Raw genomic sequence first — 18,504 nt, forward strand, 5'->3', positions numbered from 1 at the left:
TTAACTCAAGGAGCAGTCACTTTTGCCAGTCCTCTGTGCCAGAGAGCCATCTCAGAAACAAGAGCAGAGAACATTCCCGTGACCTTCAGGGAAAAGTGCCCCCAGCGGGGCACCTCGGAGCAGCAGAGGCAGCAGAGGTCATACCTAGCGGAGGCCAGAGGCAGGAGCGCAGAGGAGCCAAAGGCAGGAGGCCAGAGACTCTGTGACTGTGAGATACAGCAGAGGGAACAAAGCTCATGAACCAGGCAGAGCTCAAGGGACCATGTGGCCGAGAGGCTGAGGACCAGAGAGTCTTGGCTGCTTGTCTGTATCCTTAAGGTTTTCTGATTCTGGCTGTGGTAATCTGTCAACTTCCCTAATAAACTCTCATCATTGTGGGTACTGTCTGAATTATGGGTCCCTGCTGGGGAGAGACAGTTTGTGTCAGAATCGAGTCAGAGAGGAAGACTTCTCTGCCTAGTGGCACTTGACCTCGGGCTTGTTCAGAGTTGGATTCTCCTCCATTCTGAAGTGGGAGGAGTTCAGATGTGGCCTTTACCCCATTTCTTCAGCCTCTATCCAGCTAATACCATCCCCCAGAAGTAATCATGATTCTTATGTCGATCACTACAGAGTAATCTGTTCTTAAACTTCATATAAATTGTATCTTATTATATGCACTTTTCTATGTCTCATGCCTTTTCCTTATCGTTGTGAAATTTATCTATGTTGTGTGTTTGGCTATAGTTGGCTCTTGTTAATTTCCTTGCTGTACAGTATCCTACTGTATGGATATACTACATTGTATTTATTTTTTCATGCTTAAGGCATTTTAAGGTATGGGGTGGCATGATAATATTTTCTGGCATATATTGTAGGATACCTAAATGAATGCACTCCATGCAGATTAGATTAGTAGAGCAGACTTTCTCAAATTTTAGGGTACACAAATTGGTGAAAGTTTATTAAAAACGAATGCCCCTGAAGGTCAGCCCCACATATTCTGAAGTGTAAATGAGTGACCTGGAAATGGTGAATTTTCACCAAGATCCCCGGGTGATTTTCTTAGAGGTGATCTTAGGGCTACACTTCATTTTTGAGAAACACTAAGAACTCAGAATTTAGGAGAAGTTAATTGTATAGGCCCATTACTCTTCTGATTTGTAGTTGGTAAGGATTGCCAGAGTTACGGGGTTGGCCCGAGGCATGGAAAGATGGGCTGGTTAGGAAATGAGTAAGACAGAAGGAAGACTCAACAGGCATTGCTGACAGATTGCCAATGAGGATTGTGGGAAGCAGATGAGTCTAAAGTGATTCGGAGGCATTGTGCTTGAGTGATTGAAAAGGGTGACGTCATTTACAGAAATAGGAAAATCATGATGAGAAACTTGTTTTAGGGGCTGATGGGTTCAGGGAAGCCAAGTGTTTGAGAAAATGAAGTAGACCCGTTGCCGTGTCTGGTCAGTAATTGAACAAGTTGCACTGAGAGTATTTCTGACGAGACTGCTGCCATGTTGCTAAGCGCAATGCTAAGTGAAGGTTATGAAACTCCGATTCAGAGAAGGGCCTTCAAAGTCCCTCTGGCCTTTTCTCCCCTGCTGGTCGAATCAACCTGGAAAGGAAGCCAAGTACAACTTTGCTCTGATTTTTTTTTTTTTTAGGTAGACCCCTTTGGGATTAGAGATGGTTCTGAGGATTCCTCTAGATTAAAAACTCAAAAGGTCTAACATTCTTGTAGAAATGTAATCAAAGTACATCTGATCACGCGTTAATGCCCTGTTCTTGCCCTCATTGGCCCACGGCTGGCAGGCATCCCTCCACTGACAAGGCATCCAAGAGCCCCTCCCCCACCAGGATTTTCTTCTTTAGGATATATGAAGTCAGTTCCATTAGTCTTTCTGTATAGATCCAATTTCCCAAACCTTTAATCATTTTTTTGTGCCTCTCATCTGGAAATATGTGATTACATGCTTGACTAAGAGGAGCGTTTGCTTCCTCGGCACTGCTGTGGCATCGCTGGAAGTGGCAGGAGAGGGGGAACCAAGGAGTAGCGCTCACCGTCACCACGGATGGGTCCCCTAAACATGTGAGCAGAAATCACCTTATGGGGGGGAAGGCTGAGTTGCGCTCCCCCCTTGACTCAAATTACAATTCCAGCAATGCTTTCACTTTACTTCACAGCCACCTGCTGTGAACTCGAATTTCCAGCATGCTAGCATAAAGCAGGTTCCCGTTTCCAAACTGTCAGTGGCCACAGCTGTCCCTTATTGTCCCCCACCCCACCTCCCCAAGAGGAACACACTGTACATTTTAATCTTGATCATGCTTTAGTATTGATCACAGTCTGCAAAACTGGATGATCTAATTTGAAAATTTTAAAGTCTCCTTTTAAATCAAGGAAAGGAGAAATACTGGAGGGTCCAAAACCCCATGACAAGCCTGCGTAGCAGCTAGAAGCCAAAAGGAAAAGATGTCGAGGGTGGCTCACCTTCCCTGTACACCGGGAGATTATATGCCCCAGCTGAGTCTTTTGTGCTGTGTGCGTAGGGTGGCTATGGGTCAGAACCAAGTCTACGGCACCCACAAGCAACCCCTTCCTGTGAATGGCAAGAATCAGTGGTCATAGCTGAGCTGGGCAGGCAGGACCTTAAACCCGGAGACGGGAAGGGAAGGCCCAGAAAGCAAGCCTGGCTTCAACATCCCGAGAATCCCCTAAGCTTGTGAATGCTCAAAGCTGTGGACCCACCAGGCCCCTGAGTCAATTCCGGCTCAGACTGACCTTGTGGGACAGGTTAGAACTGCCCCTCTGGTTTTCAAGCAGTCCACATCATCTTTTCTGATGGAGTGGCTGGTGGGTTCCAGCTACTGACCTTGCAGTTCCCAGCCCAGTGCATGGCGCTCTAGAACTCCAAGGAGCCTTCAAAGTAACACACAGACCTCCTTTATCCTGCTCCTTGCAGTGTTTGAACAACAAGCTCTGTTTTCATTGGAAAAGTATTTGCTGCTCAGGGAAGTTAAATGATGACCTTAAGATGACATTGCAAGTAAGTGAGGGAGCTAGAAGAACTAAAGAGGAAGATCTAGTGTGTTTTGCCAGAGAGCAGAGGGTCATGATCGTGGTGAACACCAGCCGACTTGACTGGGAGGTTTCTCGCCGGGACAGCAAAAATGCATGTGCACGAAGGCAGGAGAAGCCGGTCCTCCCTCACCACGACCAAACCCGCCCATCTCCAGTTGGAGCAAATGGTGCACATCCACATCCCAGGAGGGTTAGAAGAATTTATATAAGGTTATGAGTGGCAGCAGATTCAAAATCAGAGATGACTTCGGTTCTGGTTGCTCTCCCTGGGGGACACTTAATAGATTTATCTATTGCCTCCTGGTTATCACTGTCACCATTTATATTGGCGTTTGACCCGCAATCCCCGGAGCCTTTTCCTCCCATGGCCGAACGTCTCCATCTTGCTGACTGTGTAGACCTGGCACTCCAAATATAACCGAGGTGTGGGCGGCACAGCATCCCTCCGTGTTCCCCCGATGGAAACACACTGCCTGCCTTTCTCCAAGCCCAGAAGAGCCTAATGGCAAGCTTTCCTTTCTTACTTCCAGCGGCAGAATAGAATATTCCTTTGAACACCCTCATCTTCAAATGAGTGACACGCGTAAGCATTTCACAGGATGAGCTCTTTCCCCACCAGGTTATTTATTCATTTATTCTCCCCCTACCCCCACCCCCCGACCCCCCGCAATCCACATCGCCTCTTTCCAGGAGTGAAGCTGTCCACACGTTTGGCAAACAGTTCAACTCACCAGGACCACGGACAGCCCCTCTGAGAAATTCCTGGGCTTGTGGGACCTGATTCAAGCTGAACTCAACTGAGCAAGCCCCGCACCAGGGGAGCCATGGCTCAAAGAGCATGCAGGGCTTTCTCCTCTGCGTAGGGAGGACGTTTTGCTTACACGACAGTCTCAGAAGGTGGGAAGGGTGAACCTCTTCCTCCAATCCTCCCAGAGGTGGAGGCAGGCTCTGCTCCCTAGTGGTAGCTGGGTGGGGAAGGGAACTATCTTAGCGATTCATATATTTTCTAAGTCAACTCCTTATTAAAGCATAACTCACACACATGGAAGTGCACAAATCAGCAGTGATTTTTTTTACAGCAAGAAACAGCCTGTATACGCAGCCTGTCGTTGAAGAAATAGACCATTCCTAGCACCCCTGCCCCCCATAATCTCTGGCGTTTCCTACTGGTCACTAATTTTAGCCTTATCCCCAAAGAAACCACAATTCTGACTTCTAACACTCTAGATTGTTTCGTTAAAATCTTACAGAAATGAGGCAGTACACTAGGACTTTGCTTATCTGGCTTCCTTTTCTCGATATAATACTTGTAAGGTTCATCTGTGTTGCATGAATAGCAGTAGTTCATGCAGCCATTGTTGCTTATCATTAAATTCCAAGTATACAGTCCAGTTTTATTTATATATCAATTTCATGGTCGATGGTGTTTGGTGTGGATTTTAATTTTGGATTTGGGGCTTCTTTCAATGTGCCTCTGCCCTGTGTTAAGTGTACAAATATTCTTACCTGTGTGTGCATATATATGTGTGACTTTAATCTCTGCTGAAGGATAGCCATCAGAGAGTACTAGTTTGGAGTTCTGGTCTGATTTTGAATATTCTCCCCTATTGTTTATGAGTAGACTTGAACTAATTAAACCAGTTGTGCCAAGTCTGGGTTTAGGGAAAAAAAATGGTTTCTGTGAATATAGGCCAGGAACATACACTTCTTACAAAAACCTGCTCCTTATACATTGATCTTGTGATATCTTGTGACTTTTCACTGCACACTAAATATATGTATTTAGAGAAAAATACCTTATATTGCATATAGAGCCAATACCATGTATATATAGAGAATTTGAGTATAACACCCTCTACATGGTTGAAATTGGGAGCACAATGAATGTACATAGATCTCTTTGCTACACATTGTTTTATAAGATGAGTCATTTGTTTACAAAAATGAAATAAAACAGTTTTGCAAAGAGCACCATTAGATATAATGTAAGTGGCATTCATTGTATATTTCCCTAAAAAATGAGGTTTTTACTTTCATATTTCCAGCCATGAGGGATGGGAAAATGGTTCATCTTTCTTCTTAATATTGATATGTGTGTAGACCAAAATATTGAGAGTCTTTTGACTAGATAAATAACTACCCATCCCGGAGCCTGCTCAACTTCTAGTACTCAATTATGTTTGTCAGCATCACATAAGCAGCTGTGATAAATTATCCTATATGCCAAGTGGAAGATGAACGTAACTCTTACTGGGATAAAAATGAGACAAACAACAAATTTACCAAGAATATTTCCTCCTTCATATTGCAAGTCGTTTTTCATTTTTAAGCCAATTTTGTTATGGTAAAGTTTCTGTATAATAAAATGCACCCATAAAAAGTATACAGTTGGGTGAGGCTATTTTTATTTCCATGAGGTTTTACAAGTGCCAACACTCATGCAACCACTAGTACAATTAAGGTTTGAGTGTTTCCATCACCTCAAAAAGTCATTTTGTGCTCTTTGGCAGTCGATTCCCATCTCTCCCCACCCCTGACCACCCACCTCAGGAAACTGCATACTTGATTTCTCTGCCATTACAAGATTCGTTTTGCCTGTTTAAAATTTTCATATAAGTAGAATCATAGTCTATACTTACTTCTTGTGTGTGTCAATCTTTATTTTACTTTTTGTTTGCTTCGTGTGATGTTTTAAAATTTTGTATGTTGCGTGTGATTAAGAGTCCATTGCATGGTACAGCCCCTCCCCCCCCACTATCCCAATGCAGAGGATTCCTATGAAATCTTTCATAAGTCAAATGGCTTAAAGCAATTGCCATCAAGTTATATGGGAGAAAGTTTTGAGTTTTCTTAGATTCCCCAACAGTGTATGAAACCCTACCAAAGAAGCCACCAGTCTGAAGTAACAGCGTGTCCACAGACAGGTCAGAGCTATGGAGGCTGGACGCTGAGATGCTGAATGTCGTTTCTCAAGAAGGCGTGCATCATTGCTCAGACTGGGAGCTAGCTCTTCCAAAGCTCTCTGCAAAACAAGTGTTCGATGCTAGGATCACTATTTGCCTTCTTCCCTTAAAGGTGTAAATCTTCAAATTTCTTTCAGCTAGCTCAAACTGGTACTCAGGTAGGTCTTCCATAAAAGCAAAGTGGCGTAAAGTGAACTTTCGAGAAGAGAGGGTTATCTGCGTATCATTTTGTTTAGCCATTCCCCTGTTGATGGACATTTAGGTTGGTCCCAGTTTGGGGCAATTCTGAAGAAAGCTGCTGTGCATGTCGGAATACACTATTTTGTGTGTGGGCATGGCCATAGGACTGCAGGGGACTATGCTGACTTTGTGTAGCAGGATAAGGAATAGCCAGCTCTCTGACAAAGTGCGAGGACCATTTTATACTCCCACCAGCCAGCCTCTGAGGGTTCAGAACTTCGGGTGACGTTTACTCCAGCTGCTTAGAGAGTATGCAGTCGTACCTCAGGCTGGTTTTAATGTGCAGTTCCATGTCAACTCATGATGCCCATTATTCTTGGCCATTATTCATCTACTATGAAATTTTTATTCAAATATTTTTCCCATGTAAAGAAATTGGATTGTTTTTTCTTGTTATTGATTTGTAAGAGGAGTTTTTAAATATAATCTGAGTACAAGTTCATGTCAGGTGTGTATATTGGAATTTTTTTTGCCTTCTAATCTTTAAAATTTTTTCTCCTAATATTTTTCCTTCAGAGGTTAAAAAAAATCCTCCCTGTCATTGAGTTGGGGTTGACTGAGAGCAGCCTTCTAGGGCAGGGTAGAAGTCCCTGCTGCGGGCTTCCAAGACTGTGACCCTTCATGAAAGTAGAAAGTCCCATCTTTCTACGTCAGAGCGTCTGGTGGTTTCGAACTGCTGATCATTCCGTTATCAGCCCATCGCATAGCCACTACACCTCCAGGGCTCCTGACCTTTGAAAAGGAGATTTTAATTGTATTTTATTTTGATTTGTGTAGAAGTTTACATGGCAAATGAGTTTTCCAATCAATAATTCACACCTAAATTGTCCAGTGACATTAGCTGTAACCCTGCAATATGTCAGCACCCCCACCCTCCATTTCAACCCTAGGCGCCCCACTTCCACTCATCATTCCTCCCTTTCCTTTCCTGCCTTCTCATCTTTCAGACTAATAACCAGATTTTCTCTTTAATTTGAATTTTGTTCTAAAATTTTTACCTAGTCTAACCAGGGCCTTCTACTGGGTTCCTGGTGGGAGTGACTGGTGTGGGTAGCCAGCATCCTCTAGCTCTTGTGCTCTCACGTTAGAGTTGGTTCAGTGGGCCATTTGTCCTTGGAACTCAGAACTTCCTAGAGTCTTCATTTTTATTCATTCTCCTCTGCTTCGGACAAGACGAGGCCAACAGTGGCTTGGAGAGGGCCTGTCAAGCTTTTGGGACCTCCAGATGCTACTCACCAGACAAGAATGTAGAGCATTGTCTTCATGAACTGTGTTTTGCAAGTTTACTTGGATGGTCCTAAGCCTTCAAGTCCGGTAGTTCAGTCCCGATGTCTAAGCACTTTCCATAACTGCACCCCTATGTGTTCTATTATATATACGATCATGCATGCAGCATTTAAAAAATATATATAGAAGCACCCACTGCCATACCTCTATGACCTCCCTCACCTATTAGCATACATAGTTACCTAGGGATCTACTCACAATTATTGTTTGTTACTGCTATTGCAGGATCTTACAGGCTACTGTAGTTGGGATTAATTAGTATCTGTTCTTGCACATCCTCAGTCTCTTCTTTTGGAGGATCTTCCCTCGGTTGCACTGTGCCAACTTCTCCCAGATGGTAAGTTGCCTTTCCAGTGACCAGAGTAAGCACTTGGCTGCGGTCTAGTTCGTGGTCTCCCCTCTCCTTCCCATCCTTGCTAACCATGAGAAGTGTCTTTCTCTGTGAATCTATTCCTGACTTTTAAGACGAGTGGTTCCATACAAGGCTTATCCTTTTGTGACAGACTCGCCTAAGGTCCTCTAGATTCATCCATCGTCTGAGATGTTTCACAAGATATTTTAATTTTTGATGAAATTCAATTGGTCGTTTTTCCTTTTGTTGTTCGTGTGTGTGTGTATGTATGTGCGCGCGGGTGCGTGTGTGTGGGGGGGGGGGAGGTAATGATCAGATCCTTCCTGATAGAAAATCCAGAACAATTATAAAGTAAAATGAGAGGACAGGGCTTTGTCTCTCAAGGGCAAACAGATGTGAGTAAGGGCTTGGAAGGGTCCCTGGAGGCTCGCCGCTGACGCACTGAGACGTTGATCCGGAGCCTGGTGGTTCCACGGACACGCTGACCTGCTCCTAGAAATGCAGCCTGGGAAACTCACCAAGGAAGTTGCGATCTGTCATACAGGCTTGCTGATGAGTTGACATGGACTCAGTTGCACCAAACAATCGGAATTTAAAGGAGCTTAAGAAGGAAGGGAAGCTACGAGGGAGGGCTCAAATGCCAGGACATGAACCAGGATAGTAGATAAGGGCAAACAATAATATGTTTAAAAACCCAGAAAAGATAAGGGACAAGAAAAAACCCAGTTGCTATCATGTCAATTCTAATTCATGGTGACCTTGTGTATGGCGCAAGACCCTCCATAGCTATTCTTCAAAGGGGGGTCACCAGGCCTTTGTTCGAAGAAACCTCGCCTCCTTCCTCCCAGCTACTGGCTGAGCCCTATGGAGTGCTTATTATACAAGGGGACTTCAAATAGTTTATAGAAAAATGGAATTAGAAGGCAATGACATTCCTTCATGAATTGTGGTAGCCCCCTCATATTGCATGCATACAATGCTCACAACAACCATGTGGAATAGGTGCTATTATTAACTCTATTTCATTGATAAGGAAACCAATCACAAAGAGATGACGTAACCAGTGAGTGGCAGCGCCCTGGGGGCTCTGTCTAGTCAGCACTGGACTCTCACCACAGGACCAGAGTTCAAACCCACCAGTGCTCTGCAGGAGAGACGAGCTGGGCTCTTGAAGAGTTTCAGCTGCAGCAGCCCTTGATAGGGTCAGAATGGAGTCAATGGCAGAGGGTTTGGAAATGACATCGAAGCCATATTGTTTAGCGTGGCTTTTAACTACTATACTTCATGTGCAAGCAGGGTTCCTGGCTGGTAAATACCTGGAAAATAGGCTCAAAACAAAACAGAAACCATCTCACGGGTGCTATTTGAGAATTCAAGATTCATGGTCCACCACAGATGACAATTACAAAAATTGACTATGCTAAAGAGAAAAGTAACAGAACTAAAGTTATGAACACTCAGTTTGGAGGAGGCTATGGACACCCGTAGGAGGCCAGACCCATCTGCAGAGTAGCTAGTCAGACGGAGCTGCTGGCAGATACACTCCAGCCAAAGGCGAGAGTCCCAAACAGCCTTACTATCATGCTGAGCCCATTGTAATCTTGATTGTGCTGGATCAAAATCAATACTTGGCCAGTTGACCTCCTTAGAGACATGAGCTGAATTTGTTCTGTATGCAAATATCTCTTAGCTGCTCCATGACAGAAATGTCTTCCCTGGCTCCTTGGATGTTGATGGGGGGATTCTCCCTCTCACACATTATTTGAATTTTTGTCTTTATAATAATATGATCTTATCCTTACCCATCCCCCCCCCCCCAAATCATCATCCACCAGAATCCTCCCTGGGGAGCGGGTTGCTGGACCAATGAGTCATTCGATTGTCACCTACGAGGGAAGTAATTTGGACTTGTGGATCCACCAGAGTAGAGGTTACAATGTGTGGCACATGGTCATGATGGACTCCAGCAAGAAGAAGTTAGGAAGACTTCTTTTTTTTTTTTTAACAATTTATTGGGGCTCATACAATTCTTATCACAGTTCATACATATACATACATCAATTGTATAAAGCACATCTGTACAGTCTTTGCCCTAATCATTTTTTCTCTTTTCTTTTTTTACATTTTATTAGGGACTCATACAACTCTTATCACCATCCATACATATACATACATCAATTGTATAAAGCACATCCATACATTCCCTGCCCCAATCATTCTCAAGGCATTTGCTCTCCACTTAAGCCCCTTGCATCAGGTCCTCTTTTTTTTCCCCCCTCCCTCCCCTTTCCCCCTCCCTCATGTGCCCTTGGTAATTTATACATCGTTATTTTGTCATATCTTGCCCTATCCGGAAGTTAGGAAGACTTCTAATGTTGCCACTTGACCTGCCCCCAGGAATCATCTTATGGCATTTCAGCCCTAACTTCTCGCTTTCTGAAACTGATTTCCGTTCCCACTCGGGATGTCTCTCAGTTCTGGACACTGCCCTCTGTCTGTACCTTCTGTCTTCTGGCTCCCCTTCCAGCCTGTTTAGGCTCTTTGGGTGGATTGACCCTGTTTGCTCTTCAGTTCGGAGGGCTTTTTCCAGAAGTTCCATCGCCCTGTGCATCCCCACAGGCTGAGGGGAGGGAGAAGCAGGGATGCAGGACAGGCCTGGTGCTTCCATTTCTGTGGTTTGGATCGCAGCAACGTGAAAAAGCACACACAGTGAGCAGATTTCAAAAGAGCGACTGAAGAGACATAACATTGTCTTGTGCTACTTCTTTAAGCCAGGAGAAACCCCCGCACCTGTGAGGGGCTCTTTCTTTCTTTTTTCCCTTCCAAGTGTCAAGGTAGCAGATGGCTTCCATAAAGTCCTCACAGCTAAATCCTTGACAATGACCTGAGAAACTGAGGGCGTGGACCCCAAACTGTCCAGGAGAATTCAAATGCTCCTTTCTCCAAAGATGCGAGGTAAAGAAAGACATGAGGCGCTCCTGAGTCAGGAGATAATTGGGTGTAATGCAGCTAGTACATTTTCATGGATTCAAAAACTTGTGACCAACTTGGAGCATAGTTGTGTGGATTTGTTTTGAGTAAAAACCATTGTTTACAGGAGTTGCCAATGAACAGCTAATGCTGTAATTAATTTACTATGCAGTTCTAGTTGGGAAAATGGCTTGAAACGGTAAAAATGTCTTGTAAAGATGATTTAATTTAAAGATTTGGCATCGAGTATCATCCCTTTAAAACTCAAGTTTATGGAAAACCCTTCTGCGCTGTCACCATGCCTCCCTTGGTGATTTAGTAAGTGGAGAAGAGCCAGGACCTGTTCTGGGGGCACGAAGGTGAACAGCAAGTTCTGGTTCCTGGCTGCTCTCTCCTCCAGACTTCCTCACCAACCTGTCCTCCCCCCCACTCCCCTCACCCCAGCTTAGAAGATCCTGAAAATGGGGGTTGTATAACTTTTTCCTGCCTGGGCCCAGAAGGAGTCAAAACTATAGACCATGTGTCAGCGACCAGCTGTCTTGCTGAATCTTCGGGCTGAGAAAACCCACTCCAATGATGTTTGTTTTCTGGGAGTTGGTAAATGGTTGGGGCAGCAGGGGTGTTGCAAGCTTAGCTCCCTGCACAATTGGCCATCAGCCTCACCCCAAGCCACTTAGTCTACTTGTACCCAGGTATGGGGGAGTGACTGCTCCCCTCATTGCCTTGTGAAGATCAAATATAGTAACTTCGTTGGAAAGCTTTTGAATAAGCAGAACGTTGATAATTATTATGAGTGATAGATGGTGTGTGGTGGATTTCCCCCAGCCTGGACTTAGCAAATCCTTCATGCCCACGCACTGCAGGCCCTTTCTCTCATGTGGACGTGTGTGTTTAGTCTCCTTGGACTCTGAGAGGTTACTGTTTGGGATGGAAGCTTCCTTTGGGTGGCGATGTGGTTTTCTATAGATCATGCAGTTTGTGGTATCATGGGAAAGCCTCATGCATTTTTAAAGATTAAATAATAACAACAACAGTACCATTTTAGTTTCACACCATAAGTGCTCAGCTGCTAACAGAAAGTTTAGCTATTCGGACCTGCCCCGTGGCTCCACTTGAGGATTGTAGCCAAGGCCAGGGGGCAGGCAGCTTTGTTTTGTCACAGGGTTGCTGTCAGCCGAAATTGACTGGACGTCACCCAACAATAATGACCCAATGCAGAGTCCTTGTGCACCCAACTGAAAACCCAAATTCAAACTCACGGTCATCCAGTCAATTCTGATTCAAAAGGACCCTGCACGGCAGGGTAGAACTGCCCGCATGGGTTTCCGGGAGTAGAAAGTCTTTCTCCCCGGTAGTGGCTGCTAGTTTCAAACAGCTGACCTTGTGGTTTGCAAACCACTTTGTTCCCTCTCTGCCACTAGGGGTCCTTTCTGGTGTGCCCACTAGGGGGGGTCAACTTTGTGAGTTTTCTTTTTATTATTCAGAAGCAATAGCAACCTAGAAAGAAAAGCTTAATGGTTTTGTCTCCCGTAAGTTTAATAGCAATTTTACCTGGCCTCCATCTCACAGATGTAGTTAGGCGCAAATGAAGACTAGCATGCCTAGACTGTAGTTTATCCCATTCAGCTTCTCCCCTCGGGCTCCCAAACAGCGTATGTTGCACGCGAGAACGGCTTTCTACGACGTGTCGCGCGTGGGTGTCCCTGGCAATCCATCGCGCTGATTCTCCGCGGAGGAATGACTTCCCTAGACATGCGTAGAGGATAGGCACATGGCCCACAGACGCCACAGTACAGCTGCGGAGCACGTGCTCTCGCCAATGATTGACACCAGAATGTGACAGGGGCTTGCTGGTCACCCTCGTGTCCCAGCGGGAACAGGCTGCCTCCTCCTGCTTGGAAGGCTAGTTGGTGCTTCCTCCTTGGACAGATTTAAAAGGGAAGGGCAACGTGAGTCCACCCTGGGGTGTTGTTTGAACATTCAGGGGAATAACAGGAAGCTCCTGTAGTGTGTGGCTGAGGTTCCGTTTTAAATTGTTACTCTGTATCTCCCATCTTCACCTGGGAGGGGAGCTGCAAGTGCAAGATCAGAGCCCCGCCCCCAGCTCCCCTCCCCCCCCGCCCCCCACACAGCGCTGCTAGAGGCTGGATCCCATTGTGGAGCTGCAGGAGAGGGGGAAACGCCTCCTGGGGTTTGCAGGATGAGAGAACAAGGAACTTATCACCAGCTCGCCACATGCAGTGAGACCCTTGTGCTTGCCACCTAGGAAAACTTGAAGCTCTTACTGATGAAGGTAAGAGACTGCAGACTTCAGTGAGGATCACACCAGGACAGGCAGACAACAAAAGCTGCCCCACGAGGCCCCGAAACAACATCGTGATAACTGGTGGAATCATTGACATTGCCAAGGATTTTCTTCGACTTGGATCAACCATCAACACCCACGGAAGCAGGGGCTACAAAATCAAGTTGGCATTGGGCAAATCTGCAAGTGGCCTTTTCAAAAGTGTTAAAAAGAAAAGCCAAGATGTCCGTTTAATAGCGAAGGTGCACCTGTTTCAAGCCTTGGTATTTTAAATTGCCTAGAATGGGAAAGTCAGCTCATGAACAAGCAAGACTGAAGAACCACTTGTGCATTTCAGATGCAATGTTGTGAAGAAGATTGGATCTACCACAGACTGCTAGAATGACAAACATCTGTAGTGGAGAAAGCACAGCCAGATTGCTAGTTACAAGTGAGAATGGCAAGACGTCCTTTCACTTCCTTTGTACACAACACCTGGAGAGACTCATCGTTAGGAAAGGATGCCCTGCCCAGTATGGCAGAGGACCGGTGAGGAAAGAGGAAGGCCCTCAATTAAATGGATGGACACTGTCACTGGAAGAATGGCTCAAACGCAGTCATGAGTTTGAGGCTGAGACATGGCTGGACAGCAGTGTGTTCTGTGGCACATGGGGTGGCTTCACATCAGAGCCAACTTGATGGCACCTGACGCCAAGAAGAATAAGGTCAAGATCCCTTTCCTTGTCTTACTTCTGCTCGTCTTGTCCAATTCTCCATCTCAGTTCTCAGATTCACTCTTTTTGAGCTGGTAACTAATCACCTGGGGTAGTGGGTTATGAGTTGAGCTACTAACTTCAAGGTCAGTGGTTCGAAAGCATCAGCCACTCTGTAGGAGAAAGTTAAGGCTTTCTGTTCCTGTAATGAGTTATAGTCCTGGAAGCCGACGGGGTAGTTCTACTCTGTCCTATAGGGTCCTATGAGCCTGCACTTACTGGCCAGTAAGTAGGGTCTTTTTGGTTTTCAATTTTTAACACTGAATGGTTTAAAATCAAGGAAGGTGTGCCTCAGGGGTGAATCCTATAAATTTATGCAGTCTGTGTGCTGAGCAAATCCTCAGAGAAGCTGGGTTATAGGAAGAAGAATTCGGATTGGAGGAATTCTTATTAACAACCTGAGATATATAAACAACACAATCTTGCTTGCTGAAAGTGAGGAGGAGTTAAAGTACTTTCTGATGAAGATCAAGGATTGCAACTGTCGGCACCAACTACAACTCAATGTAAAGAACACCAAGGTTTTCACAACCAGATCCGTAGGATTTGCTTGGATCCACAAACATTCACCATGGAAACAGCAATCAAGAGACCAAATAGCCCATTACATTGAGTAAATCTGTTGCACTAAACTTCTTTAAAGTGTTGGAAACCAATGAGGTTACTTTGAGAATTAAGGTAAAGCTGACCCAAGCCATCATATTTTCAATTTTTTCATATGCATGTGAAGGTTCCACATTGAATAAGGAAAACCAAAGAAAAATAGATGCATTTGGATTATGATGTTGGCTGTGTTAATCTGGGTTGACTAGAAGAACAAATTTGTAGACACTCATATGCATGTAAGAGAGAGTTTTCTATCAAAGAGTAATTGTACATTAAGAAAACATCCCAGCCCAGTCCTTATCAAGTCCATAAGTCTGATATTAGCCCATATGTTCAATACCAATTTATAAAGTCCTTTTCAGACTCATGAAACACATGCAATGACATTGAATTCAAGAAGATCACAGGCCAGTAGATGGAAAGTCTTATGGATCCAATGGCGTTGTAAGCATCTCAGCGCTGGGGTGGGTCTCCACGTGGCTTCTCCAGCTCTGGGCTCAAGCTTCATCAGTGTAGCTCGTTGTCAGCAATGTCTCACAGGGAGTGAGCATGTGTCCTGCCTCCAGTGAGCTCTTTATCTCCTTAGCGCCTCCAAATGAGGTCATCAAGCTGCGACCTGATTGACAGGTTGAGCCCATACCCTTTCACTCTTAGGTCTCAAATTGACAGCAGATTATGTAACTACCACACTGGAAAAGAATATCGAAAGTGCCATGGACTTCATGGACCAACGAACAGATCTGTCTTGAAGAAGTAAAACCAGAATGTTCCTTGGAGGCAAGGATGACGCGCCTTCATTTCATGTACTTCAGACGTGTTGTCAAGAGAGACCCGTCTCTGGAGAAGGACATCATGCTTAGTAAAGCCGAGGGCTGTGTGATAGTTAAGGTGTATTGTGCCAACCTGGCCGATGAACACATGGGATTAAATTGAAGGGCAGAGAGATGACGAACACACACAGCAAAAAAGAGGGAAACCTTTGACAAGATGGATTGCCACACGTGGCTGCATCAACCGGTTCAAACGTAAGAAAGATTGTGAGGAAGCCACAGGACGAGGCTGTGATTTGTTCCGTCGTACAAAGGGTCGCTGTGCGTCGGAAGTGACTCGACGACCCTAGCAACACTAACAAGTCCTGTAGCCGGGAGCAGTCCCACCGTTCAAAGGTACAACTAGCTACTAGTTTGAGAACAAATAAAGGAGCCCACTCATCAGAGCAGCTAGAATTAGCCGGCCGGATGGTTTTCTTTCTTGTACACGCGACAGGGGACAGAGGGTGAGAGAGGAAAGACAGACCTTTGCTTTCGTCCATTCTGTATGAGGAATCAAGAACTCCTTCCCAATGGAAAAGAGCCATGTTCCCGGATCCGGGCGAGACACAATGGGATGGTAACATGGCCCCAGATTCGTAACTGTTGGAGGGGGTTGACAGCTGGTCTTTTAAGGGGAGCGATTTCGCAGCTAATTTGATTTATTTTGCTTCCTTTGCCACATGGCTGCTGTTTTACCCCGTGTCATTCAGTCCGGGGGGAGGGGTCCACAGGCAGCAGTTTACAACTCTATTCCTTCCCCTGGCTAAGGCCCTTTCGCTGCCTTGGGTTTCTCATAGAGAAACTAGAGCATTGGGAGGCCACGTAACACCAGAGTCATCTTTAATGTTACATCAAAAGCTGTCCTATGTGGGCATTTATTTATATTTAGCCCTGAGTGAAAGGTCCCGGGAGGCTGCAGCCAGAGCAGATTTGGTTCAATATCTACAAAGGAATTTAAATAAGCTTACCAATGAAGAAACTGTCCTGTGTGAAGAAGAAAAAAAATAGAATTTGAATCAGGTTGACCTTGGGACAGAGACAGGCTGGCAACCATTCTGCGGTCAATATCAGAGACCAGCAACAGATACATGCGGCTTTGTGCGTGTGCTTGCGTGCAGACTGGGCTGGGCTGAATGGTGAGAAGCAGCATCCCGTACACTCTCCACGATGGCGTGCCATTGAAAGGAGGAATTGAGCTAGACTCTTAGAATCTAATATTATGACAATATCTGCAACCTATCATGCTCTAAGGGCGGATTAAAAACAAAATTAGCACTCTGAAATTTTCTGACAGTCTGGTTTAAATAGTACCTGACAGATATGAAAATGATATTGCTAGACATTAGCAGTGAGATGTATTACGGAAACCCTGCAATACAACCTGTATGAATAATGCATCATTATCTATTATTTTAAAACCTACCCAGGATGAACAGTTATGCAGATAATTTAGCATCTATGATTTAAAGAATAAAATCAATGCATACATATTTTGCTAATCAATGATAATCAACTGATTAAGAAAAAAAAGCTAACCAGCTTCAGTTAAATGTGGAGGAAAGGCTGTCCTTTAGTTCTGATGTTTTTGATTTATTTCCCAAACCTGAGCTACCATGTTGTCAATCTGGGGTCATATGCATCTTCATGATCTATGCTAATGTGACAGAAAAAGAAGTTCTCCAGATCCAAGCTGGGGGCACACATTTTCTGCAGGAGTTTTATCCGAGAGGAAAAGAGATTTCTATTGTCCTTGGAGTTTTGCTGCTCTGTCTCCTGGCCCTGTGGGATGGACAGTGACCAGTTTTCTTTGCTTAAAAGTTTTGCAGGAAATTAACAGCTGAGTCCGAGAAGTTCTACCAGGCTGTGCAGGCTCAGGCAGCCCAGGAGATGCACAAAGGACGCAGAACCACTGTCCCTGTCTCCTGCAGCTCAGAGGGGAAGACAGTCTGGTCCAGACAAGGCAGCAAAGCTGTTGGTCTCACATTTAGAATGATGATTTCCTTCCGTGTATTTGGACATGGATTATAGACTAGAAAGTTCCTGCTCCTCATCCCAAATCCTTAGAATGCCCCCTTTTCCTGGTGTTTGAAGGTGACATTGAAACCCTGATTGCAGAAAGTTGGTATGTCTTGCCTTGTCCCACCCCCACCCCTCTCTTTCTCTGTAATGCGGAGCTTTTGGCAAATGTACCAAATAGACAATCTATTTGCAGCCACAATGCAGAGTTTACGTGCCTGCTGATTGCTTTTGATGTGTGGCTGGAAACTCAGCCACTCAGTGTGCCCTTGAACACAAAGCGCAGAACAAATGGTGCGTTTGCCCTTTACATATGGTTGCAATCACTAATTCCTTGGGTACAGATATGGTCATAACAGCAGGTTCTGGACTTGTAGCTCACTGCACTCTCTGTAGCAACCTACTCACACACTGTTCTGACCATGCCACAGTGTTCTGCTTAGACCCAGAGCTGGTTTGCTTGGCTTAGAAGCTTCTGTTTGAGAGATGTGTTTTGCATCGATTAAAATTTCTTTTAAGGGCACACTCCAATGGAACGACAGGTTAATTTTAAATTATTTACAAGCTCGACATTTTACTCAAAGCAAATTATCAACTAAATCTAGTTATCATTTTGTCTGCTAGACCCACTCCCCCAGAGCTTACCAACCATGGAACCAATGATGGCTCCATTCATTGCTTTCGCAGCTCCATAGACCTCTTCATGGCACAGGTGCACGTACACACACACACACACACACACACACACACACACACACACACACACCTTTTGTGCTCAGAGATGCTAGAAAGGAATTCGTGAGCTTTGGGGGGACATTTGCTTCCAGCATTTCCCAAAACACCATTTTTGATTGTGTCGTGAAGTGAGGAAGAGAGGGAGGTCCTTTCAGCGGAGCCAGAGCGTGAAGGCTTTTTCTGGCTTGGTTTTTCACGGGTTCTCTCTGTTGCTGTGAGCCCCTGGGCCGGTTTGGACCCATAAAGACCCTCTATGACAGAGTCGAACTGCCCGGCAGGGTTTTCTAGGCTGCCATCTTTCTAGCAGCAGAGGATTTCTGGCTCACAGAGTGGTTGGTGTGCTTGAACCATCTACCTCCTGGTTAGCAGCTGAGCTTCCTAACTGTTGTGCCAGGAGCACTCCTGGCA

This window comes from Tenrec ecaudatus, chromosome 13, assembly GCF_050624435.1.
Source record: "Tenrec ecaudatus isolate mTenEca1 chromosome 13, mTenEca1.hap1, whole genome shotgun sequence".
NCBI classification, from domain to species: Eukaryota; Metazoa; Chordata; class Mammalia; order Afrosoricida; family Tenrecidae; genus Tenrec; species Tenrec ecaudatus.